Genomic DNA, 19,467 nt, shown 5'->3' with positions numbered 1-19,467 from the left:
ACTATGCCAAAGCCTTTGACTGTGTGGATCACAATAAACTGTGGAACATTCTGAAAGAGATGGGAATACCAGACCACCTGACCTGCCTCTTGAGAAACCTGTATGCAGGTCAGGAAGCAACAGTTAGAACTGGACATGGAACAACAGACTGGTTCCAAATAGGAAAAGGAGTACGTCAAGGCTGTATATTGTCACCTTGCTTATTTAACTTATATGCAGAGTACATCATGAGAAACGCTGGGCTGGAGGAAGCACAAGCTGGAATCAAGATTGCTGGGAGAAATATCAATAACCTCAGATATGCAGATGACACCACCCTTATGGCAGAAAGTGAAAAGGAACTAAAAAGCCTCTTGATGAAAGTGAAAGAGGAGAGTGAAAAGGTTGGCTTAAAGCTTAACATTCAGAAAACAAAGATCATGGCATCTGGTCCCATCACTTCTTGGGAAATAGATGGGGAAACAGTCAAAACAGTGTCAGACTTTATTTTGGGGGGCTCCAAAATCACTGTGGATGCTGATTGCAGCCATGAAATTAAAAGACGCTTACTCCTTGGAAGGAAAGTTATGACCAGCCTAGATAGCATATTAAAAAGCAGAGACATTACTTTGCCAACCAAGGTCCGTCTAGTCAAGGCTATGGTTTTTCCCGTGGTCATGTATGGATGTGAGAGTTGGACTGTGAAGAAAGCTGATCGCCGAAGAATTGATGCTTTTGAACTGTGGTGTTGGAGAAGACTCTTGAGAGTCCCTTGGACTGCAAGGAGATCCAACCAGTCCATTCTAGAGGAGATCAATCCTGGGTGTTCATTGGAAGGACTGATGCTAAAGCTGAAACTCCAATACTTTGGCCACCTCATGGGACGAGTTGACTCACTGGAAAAGACTCTGATGCTGGGAGTGATTGGGGGTAGGAGGAGACAGGGACGACAGAGAATGAGATGGCTGAATGGCATCACCGACTCGATGGACATGAGTCTGAGTGAACTCCAGGAGTTGGTGATGGACAGGGAGGCCTGGCGTGCTGTGGTTCATGGGGTCGCTGAGAGTCGGACACGACTGAGCGACTGAACTGAACTGAACTGAATATTTAATTTATGTGTTGAGTGAATGAATAAGATACTTTAGACACCCACACAGAGAGAGTCTAAAGAACTTGAATGGCACTTTAATGTAGTTATATTAATAGGAAAATGGGCACGTGTGATGCTCCCATGGGAATGTCTTTGTGATGGCACTTTGTGATGAAATTTTTTCAAATTTCAACTAGACAGTTAATAAAGTAGGTAGTTGTGGGTAGGTGAATGCCTCAGGAAACAAGAATAGAATCATAGTACAGAAAGGATGCAAGTAAAAAAGTAAAGAACATCTCTCCAAAGGTCTCAATTTGCCCACAAGGAGACAGGGATGAACATCAGTGAACAGATTTGTCATGTTTTTACACCATGACAGTAACTTTGACTTTATGTTGACCTCCCTGGTGGCTCAGAGGTTAAAAAGCATCTGCCTGCAATGTGGGAAACCTGGGTTCAATCCCTGGGTTGGGAAGATACCCTGGAGAAGGAAATGGCAACCCACTCCAGTATTCTTGCCTGGAAAATCCCATGGACAGAGGAGCCTGGTGGGCTACAGTCCATGGGGTCACAAAGAGTCGGACACAACTGAGTGACTTCACTTTCTTTTAATAGCAATCACAACTCTAAGTCCCTGTCTAGAACCTTTTAAATAAGAGTGACAGATGCTGGTTCAGTTCAGTTCAGTCACTGAGTTGTGTCTGACTCTTTGTGACCCAATGGACTGCAGCACACCAAGATTTCCCGTCCATCACCAACTCCCAGAGCTTGCTCAAACTTATGTCCATCGAGTCAGTGATGCCATCCAACCATCTCATCCTCTGTCATCCCCTTCTCCTGCCTTCAATCTCTCCCAGCATCAGTGTCTTTTCCAATGAGTCAGTTCTTCACATCAGGTATTGGAGCTTCATCTTAAGCATCAGTCCTTCTAGTGAGTATTCAGGGTTGATTTCCTTTAGGATTGACTGGTTTGATCTCCTTGCAGTCCAGGGGACTCTCAAGAGTCTTCTCTAACACCACAGTTGAAAAGCATCAATTCTTCAGTGCTCAGTTGTTTTTTTTTTTTTTGGTCCAACTCTCACATCCATACGTGACTACTAGAATAATTGGATTGAAGTGCTGGTTGCTGCTGCTGCTAAGTCACTTCAGTCGTGTCTGACTCTGTGCGACCCCATAGACGGCAGCCCACCAGGCTCCCCCGTCCCTGGGATTCTCCAGGCAAGAACACTGGAGTGGGTTGCCATTTCCTTCTCCAGTGCATGAAAGTGAAAAGTGAAAGTGAAGTTGCTCAGTCATGCCTGACTCTTAGCAACCCCATGGACTGCAGCCTACCAGGCTCCTCCGTCCATGGGATTTTCCAGGCAAGAGTACTGGAGTGGCTTGCCATTGCCTTCTCCGGAAGTGCTGGTTAGTGAGGTTTTAATAATGCCAAAAGAAAAGACTGCACATTGAAAGAACTCTTGACCTGATGATACTTGGAGTTAGTGTGCCCCTAGATAAAGTAATGTAGAAAAGATACCCATAGAAACAGCATTCATATTTAAAATTGAAGGGTAGACCATTCCGCTTAGATTTCCTGCTGACATGCTTGCTTTTCCTGCTTTTAGTTTAATCACTGGGGTTGTACTTGTCTAAAAGATTCAGGACAATAAATGCTACCATAAGTGCCTACAGGTTAGACCAACTAATTCTGGCAACATAAGTGCCCAAGATATGTGGCCAAGGCAAACTTTAAAAGTACCCAGAGGGACTGTATGCCGCAAAGGATCTGAAAGTGTGTTAGTCGCTCAGTCGTGTTTTACTCTTTGTGTCCCCATGGACTGTAACCTGCCAGGCTCCTCTAACCATGGGATTCTCCAGGCAAGAATACTGGAGTGGACTGCCATTCCCCTCTCCAGCAGCTCTTTCAGCCCCAGAGAACTAACTTTGGTCTCCAGCATTAGCAAGCAGATTCTTTACAGTCTGAGCCACCAGGAGAGCCAACTTTAGATAGTATAGTAATATGAAATCTTGTTTTATCTGTCTTATTTATCCCATTCTAAGTAACCGTCCAAAGAATTTTTTTTAATTCATTGGTGGTAACTCCTTTTTTAAAAGAAAAAAAAAAATTTTTTTTTACCTCATTGAAATAATAACTTTTTTGGGTTTTTTTTCCAAGTTTTTTGTTGATATTCTTAATTGTTCTTACTGCCATCTGTAATGCCCATTGAGAAGGCTTCAATGAAGCTTCCTAAACCAGTTTTTCAAAAGAGTTCCTAGGTTAATGTGACTTTTGTTTTATAAGAACCAACAAAACAGTTGTTTACACTGAGAGCGCTCCAGATTTAATGACCCAACAACCAGGATTTTCTGGAAGGGGGTAAATTGGTAAATTGGAAAGAAGACTGGAGTAGTAGCTAGAGGATCTGGATCTTTAGACTCATTTCAGCATTTCACTGGATTTGAGTGAAACACTTGGCTTCCCTGAGAGTCAAACAGGGGTAATAACGATGAGAATACTTGGCACATAGTAAGCACTTAGGAGTGTTATTTATAGTAATTCATATTCCATTATTATAATCTTCCAAGATTACCATGTTAAATAAAAATGCATATATGAAAAATTACAAAGCAGTATCTAAACATAAAGAACTATGTAACTTACTGTAGATGACAAAACTAACATTTTGGCCAGTTATTGTTATTTGAGCCTTTAAAATTCAGGCGACTGAAATATATTTCAGGGTATAACACTAGTGAAAAAAAATTTACATACACCGAAGTAGTTACCTTCGTCATGATTGCAACTAGGAGAAAAACTACCTATATGTATGGATAAGGACTGAACGGCAACATGGAAAATGAAGATAATTGGATTTGCTAATTGTACGGAAATTTGGGTTCTCTTTTTTCATTTTTATGTGCTTTAATCTGTTTTTTCCCTTATTGAACCTATGTCCTTGGCAGTGAAAGCATGGAGTTGTAACCAATGAATAGCCAAGGAATTCACTTTAATCTGTTCTTTAAAATATCTTTATAGCTCAAAAATAATAAAATGCAGAAAGTTAAGCTAAGAATTTAGATTTACTTGGGAACACTGGTGTACTGATACTAACAATGGTAAAAACTAGTAGTCCATTTTGTTGAGCACTTCCCCTGGGTTAGGCAGAGGGCTGCCTGCTCTATATGCATAATCTGTCTAATCATCCCATCAATACTGTGCTCCACAAGATACACAGGAGAAAACTGAAGCTCACAAACTAGTGGCTTGCCAAGGGCTCCCAGCTGGCAAGTGTCGAGTACAGATGTACTGTGTGTATAACAGTCAAAGTAAATATTGGTTCATATCATCTAGGGAACATAGATAAATCAGCATTCTACCAGCTTTTTGGTGGTATTAGAAACACTAAAGAAAAAGTTAAGCTTCGGATCTCAGTATTTTTCCCTTACACCTCTCTCACTCCTGCACCTGGTGTGAATTGCACCAACTTCCCATTCCTTTGTGCTTGCCCATATACCTGCCTCTGAGTGTGCATGGAGTGTGCAGGGAACAGTCCTCTGAGTGCACAGAGAGTATTCAGGGAACATTCAAACAGCAGAGTGCAGACGAGGAGTGAGGCCCTGGGTGGCATGGAGAAGTTGGAGGAGTTTGGGGGAGGAAAGAACTGAAATGTCCATGGAAGCAGCCCAGAGTTTCATCAGCTACTAAAGAGAAGGAATTCACAAGAAAAGCAGCAATTCTCAGTCAAACCATGAGGCCTTCCAGGCAGTATTTCAAAGGGTACCACTCAATTTCCAGGAAGGGAGGGGGCTTCTGAGCACCTGTTTCTTTTGAGGTGTTGAAAGTGGCTTTCTTAAAAAGCTCAGACAAGGTAGAGAACCTTGTGCACACTCCATCCTTGACATTACTAAACTGGATGTGAAATTGGTTCCAAATTCCTTTCTTTTAAAAAAAAAATAATAATTAATATTACTGATACTATGTGCATGCTAAGTCACTTCAGTCTTGTCTGACTCTGTGCGACCCTATGGACTGTGGCCTGCCAGGCTCCTCTGTCCATGGGACTCTCCAGGCAAGGATACTGGAGTGAGTGGCCATGCGCTCCTCCGGGGGATTTTCCCAACCCAGAGATTGAACCTGTGTCTCTCTTAAGCCTCCTGCACCAACAGGAGAATTCTTTACCACTAGGGGCATCTGGGAAGCCCATTGATATTATCAGGGACACCTAAAATAACAAAGAAATGGAAAACTTTTCCAAAAGTAAAATGTTTATCATTGCTGTTTTTCAAAGCATTTGAGAATGTTTAACTGAAGATGATAGCAATAAACACTGCCAACTATTTGATGCCGTTGTCAATACCAATGGACGCAAATGATTATAAACATGTAAATCATCATGATTTTCTTCAGCAACTTGTTTTTGAGCACAAATTTCGTACCAAAGACTGGGTCAAGGATCCAGAGCTATAGAAAATAATTAGACATAATCCCTGCCTAGTCTAGAGAGTAAACACTGTATTATGATAAATGCTTTGTTAGAATGTGATAAGTGCTCTAGTGGATGGAAGCAAGGACAGGGGTACACAGAACTAATGCTTGCCAGGGGTTGGAAGATTGTCGTTATTGTTGTAGTCCAGTCATTCAGTCATGTCCGGCTCTGCAACACCATAGCCCTCCAGGCTCCTCCATCCTCTGCTATCTCCCAGAGTTTGCTCAAATTCAGGTCCATTGACTCAGCGATGCTAGCCGGGACTTAGAAAAGGAGAGAAGTCAAGTACCCTTCAAAAAGTGGGACAGTCATCTTGAAAACTTTGAAGGAATCCACTTTTGAGAGACCCTGTAGGATCAGTATTAGGGACTTGGATTTTGAAATCTTGACAAAGGCTGGCTCTATTACTTGTCAAAATCTGGACAAAGGCTGGCTCTGACGGATGGATTTCAAAGCAGCCAAAATTCCTTCTGTTCCTCTTCACACTGTGATTATGCAGCTTCTGCAGTCAACAGGTAAGAGTCTATTTCTTTATTCCTTGCATCTGGCTTTTCCATGTCATTTACTTTGTGGCACAAGCAGAAGCTTGAGCATTGGGACTGTCCTCTCTTTGGATTCCTGGAACTGCCATATGCATGGCCCAATAGCCTATTGTTTAATTAGAGACTATGAGATGGGGTGGTGCCCTCAGACCTATATGTGAGTCCAGCAAGGTTAGTGGTAGAACCGCCCACTAAGCCCACCCCAATTGCTTGCCCACAGACTTCTGAGCGGAATAAATGAAGCTGTTTATTATAGAATAAGTATGCTGTAGAATAGAAACTAATTGGTACATTCAGTGGCTCTGGATAATTTATTTCACCTCTTGAAACTTGAATCTCCTCTTCTATAATATGGAAATCATAATAATAATTATCTCCTAAGTTGCTGAGAGTATTAAATAAAATAATGCATATAAAGTACTTACAAAATAGTGACCAGATAGTGACTAATAGTATAATTACATGCTTATATTTAGTATTTAATTTTTCCTGAGGTCAAGAGTGGTTCTTGGGGTGCTTCATGCTCTGTCATTACTAAAGTCATAAAATTTCCTGGGACATGTTTTTAAAATAAACAATGGTGATTTTTTTGTTTGATTGATTTTTCAGCTTATTTTGGGTGTTTCTTACATCAGTTAATAGGCTTTTAAATGCTATTTGGTGAAGTGCTATGGTTCTATGGGGTTTTCCCCTCTAAATACAACTTTTTCTTATTTTTAACCATTGTCTCTGCACAACATCAGGCTTAAACTAAAGAAAGCAGGGAAAACCACTAGGCCATTCAGGTACGACCTAAATCAAATCCCAGATGATTATACAGTGGAGGTGACGAACAGATTCAAGCAATTAGATCTGGTAAACAGATTACCTGAAGAATTATGGACAGAAATACGTAATATTGTACAGGAGGCACTGACCAAAATCATCCCAAAGAAAAATAAATGCAAGAAGGCAAAGTGATTGTCTGAGGAGGCTTTACAAATAACTGAGGAAAGAAGAGAAGCAAAAAGCAAGGGAGAAAGGGAAAGCTATACCCAACTGAATACAGAGTTCCAGAGAATAGCAAAGAGAGAAAAGAAGACCTCCTTCAATGAACAGTGTAAACAAACAGAAGAAAATAACAGAAGGGGAAAGACTAGAGATCTCTTCCAGAAAACTAGAGATAGCAAAGGAACATTTCATGCAAATATAGGCACAATAAAGGACAGAAATGGTAAAGAATAGAAGCAGAAAAGATCAAGAAGAGATGGCAAGAATACACAGAAGAACTGTACAAAAAAAGATCTTCGTGACTGGAACAACCACAGTGGTGTGGTCACTCACCTAGAGCCATATATCCTGAAGCGTGAAGTCAAGTGGGCCTTAGGAAGCACTGCTGCCAGGATAGCTAGTGGAGGTGATGGAATTCCAGTGGAAATACTTAAAATCCTAAAGGGTGATGCTATGAAAGTGTTGAGCTCCATATGTCAGCAAATTTGGAAAACCCAGCAGTGGCCACCGGACTAGAAAAGGTTATTCTTCATCCCAATTCCCAAGAAGGGCAGTACTAAAGAATGTTCAAACTATCAGACAGTTGCACCCACTTCCCAAGGTTATGTTCAAAATCCTTCAAGCTAGGCTTCAGAAGTACTTGAATCAAGAACTTCCAGATGTACAAGCTGGGTTCAGAAAAAGCAGAGGAACCAGAGATCAAATTGCCAACATTTGCTGGATCATAGAGAAAGCAAGGGAATTCCAGAAAAACTTCTACTTCTTTTTCATTGACTACGCTAAAGCCTTTGACTGTGTGGATCACAAAACTCTTCAAGAGATGGGAATACCAGACCATCTTACCTGTCTCCTGAGAAACCTGTGTGCGGGTCAAGAAGCAACAGTTAGAATCTTATATGGAACAACTGACTAGTTCAAAATTGAGAAAGGAGTACACAAGGCTGTACACTGTCACCCTGTTTATTTAACGTATGTGCAGAGCACATCATGCGAAATGCAGGACTGGATGAGTTACAAGCTGGAATCAAGATTGCCAGGAGAAATAGCAACAATCTCAGATACGTAGATGATACCACTTTAATGGCAGAAAGTGAAGAGGAACTAAAGAGCCTCTTGATGAGGGCAAAAGAAGAGAGTGAAAATGCTGGCTTAAAACTCAGTATTAAAAAAACTAAGATCATGGCATCAGCTCCCATCACTTCATGGCAAATAGAAGAAGAAAAGGTGGAAGCTGCGACAGATTGCTTCTTTTGGGGCTCTAAAATCACGGTGGATGGTGACTACAATCATGAAATTAGAAGATGATTGCTTCTTGGAAAGAATACTATGACAAACCTAGACAATGTAACAAAGGTCCTTATAGTCAAGGCTATGGTCTTTCCAGTAGTCACATACAGATACGAGAGTTGGACCATACAGAAGACTGAGCACCGAAGAACTGATGCCATCGAAATGTGGTGCTGGAGTAGACTCTTGACAGTCTCCTGGACTGCAAGGAGCTCAAACCAGTCAATCTTAAAGGAAATCAACCCTGAATACTCACTGGAAGGACTGATGCTGAAGCTGAAGCGCCAATACTTTGGCCACCTGATGTGAACAGCAACTCATTGGAAAAGACTTTAAGACTGGGAAAGATTGAGGGCAGGAGGAGAGGGGGCCACAGAGGATGAGATGGTTGGATGGCATCACCAACTCAATGGATGTGAACTTGGGCAAACTCCAGGAGATGGTGAGGGACAGGGAGGCCTGGTGTGCTGCAGTCCATAGGGCTGCAAAGAGTCGGACATGACTTGGTGACTGAACAACAACTCTGCACAACAAAGTCTGAGCAGCTGGAGTTTCTGTTTTCTGTGACTTCAGTGGCACATAATATCTTCTGACTCATCTCCCATGGGAGAAGCATGGGGAATATAATATAAAAGTACATCACAGGAGGATATGTGGGTTCACTAATGGCCTGAAAAAATTAAGTGCTAAGTGATTTGATTCTTTCCACTTCTCTGTCTTAAACGTCAAGTTCAATGGAATTAATTTCCTAAAAATGAAAATTCTGTCCTAATGGAACACAATTAGGAAAATATGTGAACATTCCCTTTTCAATTATGTAGGTTTAATTTACTTACCCCTTTAAGTAACTTCAAGTAATATCTCACATTCATGAGCGTTCATATTCCAGTGGAAGTCAGAAATTGACATAAATTTAAACTAGCTGTAATTATACTGTACAATACTTATATTTTTATATTTTTCCTTTTTTTAAATTAGTTGTAAGCTAACAATTCACACCTTTGAACCAAGCTCCACCTGACCCTCAGTACTCCCCTGAATTGCAGTAATTTTGAAATGTAAAAGTTTGTTCAAGGTAACAGATTCCTCCTTATATCAAAAACATCTTCAGTAATACCTTTACAAATGGCTATTTTCCTGCTAGACAACAGCAGATTGTTAGACAATGGCAGACAACTGAAGATTATTGAATCTTCAGTCCGAGTTCCATCTTAACCTAGAAGATGAATGTTTCTAAGAACATGCATAAGGGCTGCTGCTGCTGCTGCTGCTGCTGCTGCTAAGTCACTTCAGTCATGTCCGACTCTGTGTGAACACATAGACGGAAGCCCACCAGTCTCCGCCGTCCCTGGGATTCTCCAGGCAAGAACACTGGAGTGGGTTGCCATTTCCTTCACAAAACTGAAATTGAGGGAGTTTTTCAATAAGAGCCTTGCTCATGGCCTCAGTTCTTCCAATTTGTTTGAACTAATTCATATCATAGGCCCTAATTGTATGTGCCTATAAATGAAAGATAAGTCACAAGAGTGTACTTGAATTTCCCACTTGTATTTTGAATACTAACAGGATGCTCAATTTGGAGGGAGTATAGCATACAAAAGCAAGACTCTAATCAGAATGCCTTCACTTACTGGTTTTGTGCTCTTTGGGCAAGATGTGTCACATTTCTGAGTCATAGGGCCCTCATCTGCAAAGTGTAAATAATATTATTACCTTCCTGACTTAGGTGAGATAATGCATGTAAAAGCACTTAAAAGCACTCCACATATGCTTGTTGCTCTTGAGTGGCACATTTGACCCTTGCTGAGTGTTTCCTGTGTTTTAAATGCCATGGCTTAGATCACTGTTTATGGATGGGTCACAAGAGTCAGTGTAGTCGAACCCTCATCTAAGACAGAGGCTGACTAAACTGCGTGGTCTCATGTCAGGCTATCTGGGACCAAAGCCTATTATGTGATGCTTTATATAGTCTGGGACTGTTATGATATGAAATCATGGGGACGTAAGTCCAAGAAAGAAAGGAGGAGCTGAGGTGAGATGCAGCATGGATTTGAGTACAATGGCCAGAGATGTCTGTTAACTCAGGTGTCTGAACACATCTGCAAAAAACAACATGGCAAGTGTCTGCTGTCTCTGTCAGTGTGAAGAACAGCTTCCTTTGCAGGGGGTCAGCCCCACATCTGATTACCAGAAAGTGACAGGAATACTGACAATGTGAAAATTAGAGTGTGATGGTGAAATGCAAATAAAGCCACAATGATAAACTTTAAAAATAATGCATTATCTGCAATGGAGAAAACAACTGGAACCCATAATTCATGCTTATGCATTTGCATCCAAAGTCATAGACAAGAATATTCAAAGCAGCACTCTTCATGATAAGCAAAAAATGCAAACAACCTAACCATCCACAGAGGATGGATGAAGTCATTCATGGCAGTCTTATGGATAGAATGGGTCTTCATCCATTTTAAATGATTTTTACATATTTTACTTTTAATCTGGTTTTAAAAAATCAAACTGTGTTTCCTAAGATAAGTTAGAGGAAATATGCTACAGTGCAATATGTTTTACGCAATTTAAAATGCTCATACACACGAATTAACTGCCCATACTTTTCCAATATGCATACATATCTAAGATATATGCTTTAAAAACATCATAGTGGGTGTCATGGAAGGAAAGGAATTTTGAGTGAGAATTGGGTTATATCAGGACAATAACTAAAACAAATTCAATGAGAAAGGAGAATTGCAAGAATTGATGGTAACAATTCCAGGTCCCTTCACCACCCCTCAAAGTCTCAAAGTAATAAAAATAAAATAGTCACAGAAAATATAAGCAGAGAAGTATACTAACCTTGATGAAAGTGAAAGAGGAGAGTGAAAAGGTTGGCTTGAAGCTCAACATTCAGAAAACAAAGATCATGGCATCTGGTCCCATCACTTCATGGGAAATAGATGGAAAAACAGTGGAAACAGTGTCAGACTTTATTTTTTTGGGCTCCAAAATCACTGCAGATGCTGATTGCAGCCATGAAATTAAAAGACGCTTGCTCCTTGGAAGGAAAGTTATGACCAACCTAGATAGCATATTAAAAAGCAGAGACATTACTTTGCCAACCAAGGTCCATCTAGTCAAGGCTATGGTTTTTCCCGTGGTCATGTATGGATGTGAGAGTTGGACTGTGAAGAAAGCTGATCGCCGAAGAATCGATGCTTTTGAACTGTGGTGTTGGAGAAGACTCTTGAGAGTCCCTTATACTGCAAGGAGATCCAACCAGTCCATTCTAAAGGAGATCAATCCTGGGTGTTCATTGGAGGGACTGATGCTAAAGCTGAAACTGCAATACTTTGGCCACCTCATGCGACGAGTTGACTCACTGGAAAAGACTCTGATGCTGGGAAAGGTTGGGGGCGGGAGGAGAAGGGGACGACGGAGAATGAGATGGCTGGATGCCATCACCGACTCTGTGGACATGAGTTTGAGTGAACTCCAGGAGTTGGTGATGGACAGGGAGGCCTCGCGTGCTGTGATTCATGGGGTCGCGGAGAGTCGGACACGACTGAGCGACTGAACTGAACTGAACTGAACTGATACTAACCTTAAGATGCAAAGAATGACCTTCTTCTGCTCCTTTTGGAAAACTGCTATGTTACCTTGCAGCGTTATTGATAATTTTGCTTTCCTTTGGGGAATCTTCCCCCTTGCTTCTCAGCTGAATTAGCTCGTTCTTCCTCTGGCTCCAACAGCCTGCTGGTTATACACAGGGTTACCCTTTGTGCCAGTTCTGCCATCCTCACAAAGCTGGATTTTTCCTTTGGGTCAGGAAATATGCTGGAACAATAAAGTGCCTGCTACATAGCAGTTCTCAGCAACGGTTGATAAGTAAATCAGTGAATAAAATAAAGACTTCACTTATGTAGACGTCTCTCCCTTACTTTATAATGATCTCAAATATCTAAAGTTGAATAATAACTCCTTACTCCAAGACCATGTAAGAGGTAGAGGGAACAAGACATGGTCACTCACAAATCAGGGGGCTGGGGAGAGAGCTTTGAGGATAAGCAAATGGTAAACTAGGGGGAATCTTACTTAAAATCTGGGTGTTCCTCTCCTTGTATACATCAGCAACTCTAACTGCATTCTAAGGAACTCAGTGATTCCACACAGTAGAGTTACTAGCCATCCTGGGCTTCTTCAGTGTTCTCAGCCATTGCTTGGTAGATGTGGGACATTTTAGCAACTTGCATTTAAAGAAGGAAACAGGAGTATAAGGTGTAAACAACAACCACCTCCAAAGGTCTATTGAGTAACAGTTACATCGATACCATCTCACTACACCCTGCATCAGATAAGTTATCATTATTAACTGAGGAGACAGAATCCCCATTTTCCTGGCCCACTCTGCAAGAATAGAGACAGATGAAACATAGGTATGTTTCCTAAGTCCAGGCTCTATGGTTAAGTCTGCCTTGGCTATGGAGGAAGAAAGTGGCATTTAAAGCTAAGGCCTGAGTCATCTTTTCCAGGCCAATTGTCAAGTGGCTGATGGATGGCTTAGGGCTGCCAAGTGAGTTATTAGAGGAACACAGAGGGTTACAAAAGGCAGAAGGACAAAGCAGTAATATAAACCCTCCCTGGAAAACACTGTAAAGAGAATTTTTGAGATTCATTTGCCCACAGCATGACTCTACAAGCTTTTAGAACATATTTCAAAATAAGTGCAAAGCTTTATGGATAAAGAACAGGAACTATTAGGTGTTTTTGCTGGAGTTCCCATTCTGTGTTTTAGAACAGCAGTCTTACTGCTCACTTCTAGGGATGTCAAAGCAGAAACTTACATAACACAATATTGTAAAGCAATTATGCGTGTATGTTCAGTTGCTGAGTCGCGTCCAACTCTGTGACCCCATGGACTGGAGCCCGCCAGGTTCCTCTGTCCATGGAATTTCCCAGGCAAGAATACTGGAGTGGTTTGCCATTTCCTACTCCAGGGGACCTTCCCAACCCAGGGATCGAACCCATGTCTCTTACATTGGCAGGTGGATTCTTTACTGCTGTGCCACCTGAAGCCCCAGGAAACACATTCAGTTCAGTTCAGTCGCTCAGTCGTGTCCGACTCTTTGCGACCCCATGAATCACAGCACGCCAGGCCTCCCTGTCCATCACCAACTCCCGGAGTTCACTCACACTCATGTCCATCGTATATTACTCCAATTAAAAATAAATCTAAATAACACACACAAAAAAAACCCAAGATACATCATGATCAACAGAGCGCAAATTGAATATTCATAATCCTTTAGAGGTTACGTGTGCAAGTTACACATATGTTTTGAATCTATCGAATGGGTTCCTACTTCAGAGGCAATTAGGGTTCCCTGTGCCTGGTTGCCTGGTATGATGATTCTCTGTGTGTCTCGAAACTCTGAATGCTGGCCTTTTCTTACTCCATGACCCTTTTAACCTTCCAGAAACCCTTTGATGACTTTTTTTCTTCTCTCTGTTACTGCCAATACTGTTCCTCCTAGACTGACTGAGCTGTAACTCCCCCCAGGGCAATTTATAAAAGTACTTGAAACCATTAGGCAGAGAATTTCTCTAGCCTTTCCCTTTGCTGAGCATTGTCTATGTGATTGGTAAATGTTACTCATGCAGAAAAGAAACTGTTTTGTAACAACCTGGAACAGATCCTACACAAGTACTTTCATGTCTGTATTGATAGTAGACATTCTGCCGCAGATTCCTTCCAGAAAAATTGTAGTCAGTTTTCAGACTCCACTAGAAGCTTCCCAAACACCCTCCCAACTTGGGGGGCACCATTCTTCCTGTCTGTGCTCTCAAACATGTTGTGCAGGCTTCTTAAACAGCAGCAGTCTCACTAAGTTTTATGGTTTGCCTACATGTTGCCTGGAGCCTGAGCTTTAGAATCTGAAGATGTGGCCCAAATCTCTACTCTCCACCTACTGCATCCCACTGGGGGAGTCATAAAGCTGCTCAGACTTGCAATGAGCTCATCTGCAAAATGGGTGTAATAGTACTTGCCTCACCAGGTTGACACTGGGCAGTAAAAGAGAGAATGAGTTTGTTTTGTGTTTTTAATGTTTATTTGTTTACTTTTGACTGCACTGGGTCTTCACTGCTGTCTGAGCCACTCTCTAGTTTGGTGCAGGTGCTTCTCATTGAGGAGGCTTCTCTTGTTGTGGAGCATGGGGTCTGGAGTGTGGGCCTCAGGAGGTGCAGCGCGTGGGCTCAGTAGTTGTGGCACAGGGGCTTAGTTGCCCCCTGGCATGTGGGTCTTAGTTCCTAGACCAGGAATTGAACCTGTGTCCCCTGCATTGGCATGCAGATTCTTAACCACTGGACCACCAAGGAAGTCCCGAGAATGAGTTTTTAATTGCCCTCTAACATTTCCTAGCAAAAAGCATAAATGAGCCTTCATAAATAAACCATGATGCATCTATACAGTGGAATACACATCCATTAAAAAATGGTAATATGTACATATATTTATTGACACAGAACTATCTGTGACATGTTAAGGAAAGGAAGTTACAAAAACACTTAGTGTCCCAAGATCATTTTTATGTAACTATATATAAATTTTAATTGTACTCATATATGATGTGCTTCTAGAAAGGAGGCTTACCAAAATGCTAATAATTATTACCAGTAGGTTGTGGATTTCTGGAAGGTTCTTACTTTCTTCACTATTCTTTTTGAATACTGCCTGAATAATGATAAAGTTATTGTTTTGGAAATGAATCTTCAGGAATTTCATGCATAATATCATGATAAATTTGAAGACTTGGAGGAAAAAACATGTAGCTGGTAATTTGGTTGTATATTCCAAAGCTGAATATGCAACGACCATTGGGATTGGTGAGCAATAAACAGACACTAGTTCACTGTGCCACATATTAGTTGACTCTATGTAAGTATGTAACCTGTATGAGCTTCCATTTTTCTTGCTAAAAAATAGCTTTTCGTTAGACCTACAAGTTCCTCTCCAGCACTGACATTTTCTCTTTCATTCATTTAACAAATATTCACTGAGCACCTATCAGATGAACACTTAAGCATTAGAGACTTGTGATGAAGAGTTGAGATGAAGCCTGTGACCCCATGGAGCTTACATTCTAAAGGACACCAAGTAAGAAAAAGACACAGGATGTGTTCAGCTGGTAGGTGCTGAGGTCCGGTGGTGACCGGGAATGGTGAGGGCTCCTCAGCTGCAGGGAAGAGTGACAAGCACCAAAGCTGGGGGAGGGAACAGACCAGGCATTTTTGAGGAGCAAGTGGCCAGAGGGAGCTGGACTCTGGGACTTTTAAACTGTGACCCCGAACTCAGAATAGATACCCAGAGCTCAATGCTAATGACTAACCAAAAGGGCAAAATCTATAAGAAACTTCAGGTTTCTGCTGAATCTAAACTCTTCAGAAAGGAGACATTAATAATTTTGGAAATGCAGAAAAGATTCACTTTTGATATTGTCTATGCATTTGGCTGTAATGAATAGAAAACCTAACTCAAAGCTAATATATTTGACCAAAATCATCAGGACCAGGCATTTATAAATATAAATCTTCTAAGATTTATAGAAATCCATTGAAATAGGGATTGTTATCCCAGTTTGGACTTGAGGAAACCAAGACTGAAAGAGAGCAAATTAGTTGTCTAAGATCTCTTTGCTTGTGAGAAGAAGAGCTGGAATGTTTGGAGTTCAAGTGCATGGCCTTTCCACTAGATGTAGAATAAAGATTCAAGTCGCCCTCTTCTCACAGATTATAACCAACTAGGAGAAACCCACACACGCTCTCTCTAGAGAAAAGAGGCAGATTTTAACTGGAAAGCAGCTACATGAGGCATGGACCTTGTGCCCTTTTCTAAGCATCTCCAGTGGGAGATGAATTCCAATGCAGCCAAACTGCGCTAGTCAAATATTATGTCCTCTTCACATTGCTGTTATTCTTATTGATCGGTACTTAGAGAAAATAGGGTGAGGATGCTTAAGCGGGATCTTATTCACCCTGACAATAAGAGTCTCCAAATTTAATGATTCACTTTGGTGCTGAGGAGAGACCATTCCAGAGATGATGTGAGAACTGCAGACTATCATTAACAGTAGGAGCTGCTGTTGTTGTGTTAGCTACAAAAAAGTAAAGTCTTGATTTCTCTGGGCTTTAAGGCAGGTTTTCAGGCAAAGTAGCCAGAGCGTAAGGCTTAATGCTGAGATTCCCAGTGTCTCCTTCACAAGCTGAATGCCTTGTTTGTCTTGACTTCTTGGCTATCACTTTCAAGGTGTAGATGTGGTTATTATTTACTTTTAAGACAAAGACTGGAGTGAGCAACCCTTCACTCTTTGGAGGACTCGCCCTGTGTCTTCTAATAGGCCTCTGACTCTTCGATTGTGTCCGTCCTTCCCTTTCAGGCCTGCTGCCTCTTGACCAGATCTGGGTTCTACTGTTGTTTGGATATCAGCAGAGCAAAGCCAGAACTTGGCCCAGAAGCAGGAGTTCAAATCCTGTTCCCAAGCTCACTGTGGAATCTAAATTAATTCTTTTTATCTTGCTATGGTTTTGTAGAGATTAAGTGAACTAATATAGAAAATGTCTATAACATAGTAGGAGCCCAATATATGTTAGCCATTGTTATTATCAACAACCTAATTGTCTAACTCTGTGCCCTAGTCATATATGTCATTACCCATGATGACTCAGATATATCAGACATCGAGAAGCACTACTTTACTGAGACCCTCTCTCCTTTACCCCGTCATTCTCCACCCCCAGGACATTCTGATGATCTTCCCTTTCCCCTTCACGTTGTTGTCCTTATTCTCCTTCCTTTGGCTGCACCGCACAGCTTGTGGGATCTTAGTTCCTCAACCAGGGATTGAACCCATGCCCTCAGCAGTGAAAGCACAGAATCCTAACCACTGGACCTCCAGGGAATTCCCTCCTTTTTGTACTTTTTTGTACCCTTCATGAGTTGGCGGTTTTAGTTAAGTAGTCTTGATGGTATCTTTTTACTTACTGGCTCTTTATCCAAAGAGCCAAAGAAGCCAAAGTCCATATAGTGGAAGTCCTGTCTCTTTATCCACACTTGGAGCACAGCAATGGGAGAAGGTTGATGACATTATACACTCTTCTGCTCATCAGCATTACTGCAAAAAACAGCTGCATGCAATAATGAGGCGGGCTTTGCTCTCCTTACAAACTAATGAATTAATAAATGAACCAGGGGAGGGAGCATCAAGTTTGTGAAGATGATTTCTGCACACCTCACACTTCTACTCCCTGGATATTGAACCAGTAACCAGAGTGAAATGGACCACGAAGGGAAGCTATGTTTCCCTTCACAGGGTCCTGCTCCACGCTCGAGACTTAGGATAATTATCTGCAACTTGAATTTCCCAACCTCTGATAGAAATGAGGTCATCTTGATAGCCATGGCTGAAATGTCACCCCAGCTTCTAATGCAGGACCTCCATCCAGTTTTCTTTGAGGTCTCACCTCAGGATACCTCAGTTCAGTTCAGTCGCTCAGTTGTGTCAGACTCTCCACGACCCCATGAATCACAGCACACCAGGCCTCCCTGTCCACCACCAACTCCCAGAGTTCACTCAAACTCATGTCCACAGAGTTGGTGATGCCATCCAGCCATCTCATTCTCAGTCATCCCCTTCTCCTCCCACCCCCAACCTTTCCCAGCATCAGAGTCTTTTCCAGTGAGTCAACTCGTCGCATGAGGTGGCCAAAGTATTGCAGTTTCAGCTTTAGCATCAGTCCTTCCAATGAACACCCAGGACTGATCTCCTTTAGGGTGGACTGGTTGGATCTCCTTGCAGTACAAGGGACTCTCAAGAGTCTTCTCCAACACCACAGTTCAAAAGCATCAATTCTTCGGCGATCAGCTTTCTTCACAGTCCAACTCTCACATCCATACATGACCACGGGAAAAACCATAGCCTTGACTAGACGGATCTTTGTTGGCAAAGTAATGTCTCTGCTTTTTAATGTACTATCAAGGTTGGTCATAACTTTCCTTCTAAGGAGTAAGCGTCTTTTAATTTCATGGCTGCAATCAGCATCTGCAGTGATTTTGGAACCCAAAAAAATAAAGTCTGACATTGTTTCCACTGTTACCCCATCTATTTCCTATGAAGTGATGGGACCAGATGCCATGATCTTTGTTTTCTGAATGTTGAGCTTCAAGCCAACCTTTTCACTCTCCTCTTTCACTTTCATCAAGGATACCTAGGAGTCCTGAAAGGATATCTCACATGGAGACGTGAGAAAGTCCACTTCTCGGGGATGTCAGTGCTTCATGAGGTGTCCTCTGGAATCACCATCCACTGACTCCAGTACATGAAGACCATCAGTCCTCTCCACTGTCCTCTGGGCATAACTACTAAATACACCAGTGTCTCCTTAGTACCAGGTCAGGGCAGGCTTTCATGACAACATAGGAGGCCTCTCATTACTCCAGAACTTGAAATCAGGCCTAGTAGCCTAGGTCCCAAAGTGGAAGTGGCCCAGGGCCTCAGGGCATCCTATTTCTGCCAGCAGCCCTCTCCCTACAGACTCAGACAAAGCGGTGTTCTGGACACCTGCACTCCTGATCCCAGAGATGAGCTGTGGACCTAACAGCCTTTGTGCAGAGCCCCTACCTCCCCAAACCAGTGAATACCATGTTCATAGACAGCGTGACTCAGTGTAAGATCCTCTCTTAAGCCACTGAAGACAAAATCCTTGCTATCTAGGAGCTTGTTTGATTTTAAATCCTACTGTTTTCTAGAAGCATCCCAGTCTTTCTCCACTCAGATTGTGTAGGACACTTGGAGTAACAAATGCCTAGGCCATCTTAAAGCTCCAGGGCTACAAGAGCAGTCTCCTTTCACCATCAGCCAAGGGCTGAGGAAACAAGATGAGCACAACATGTTCCTGCCCCAGTGGAGCTCAGAGCCCAGCAGGAGGACAGGCAATTTTGCCACTGATTATTCAGGGAAGGATGCCGTGAGAACATGGCATTGGTTTGGAAACCTAAATCAGACAAAAAGAGCCAAGGAAAGAGACTTCAAGAAGAATAAAGGTTTGGGGA

The sequence above is a fragment of the Moschus berezovskii genome, chromosome 24, assembly GCF_049115385.1.
Source record: "Moschus berezovskii isolate FMDL1 chromosome 24, NW_MosBer_1.0, whole genome shotgun sequence".
Taxonomy (NCBI): domain Eukaryota; kingdom Metazoa; phylum Chordata; class Mammalia; order Artiodactyla; family Moschidae; genus Moschus; species Moschus berezovskii.
Note: the sequence above shows the minus strand (reverse complement) of the source record.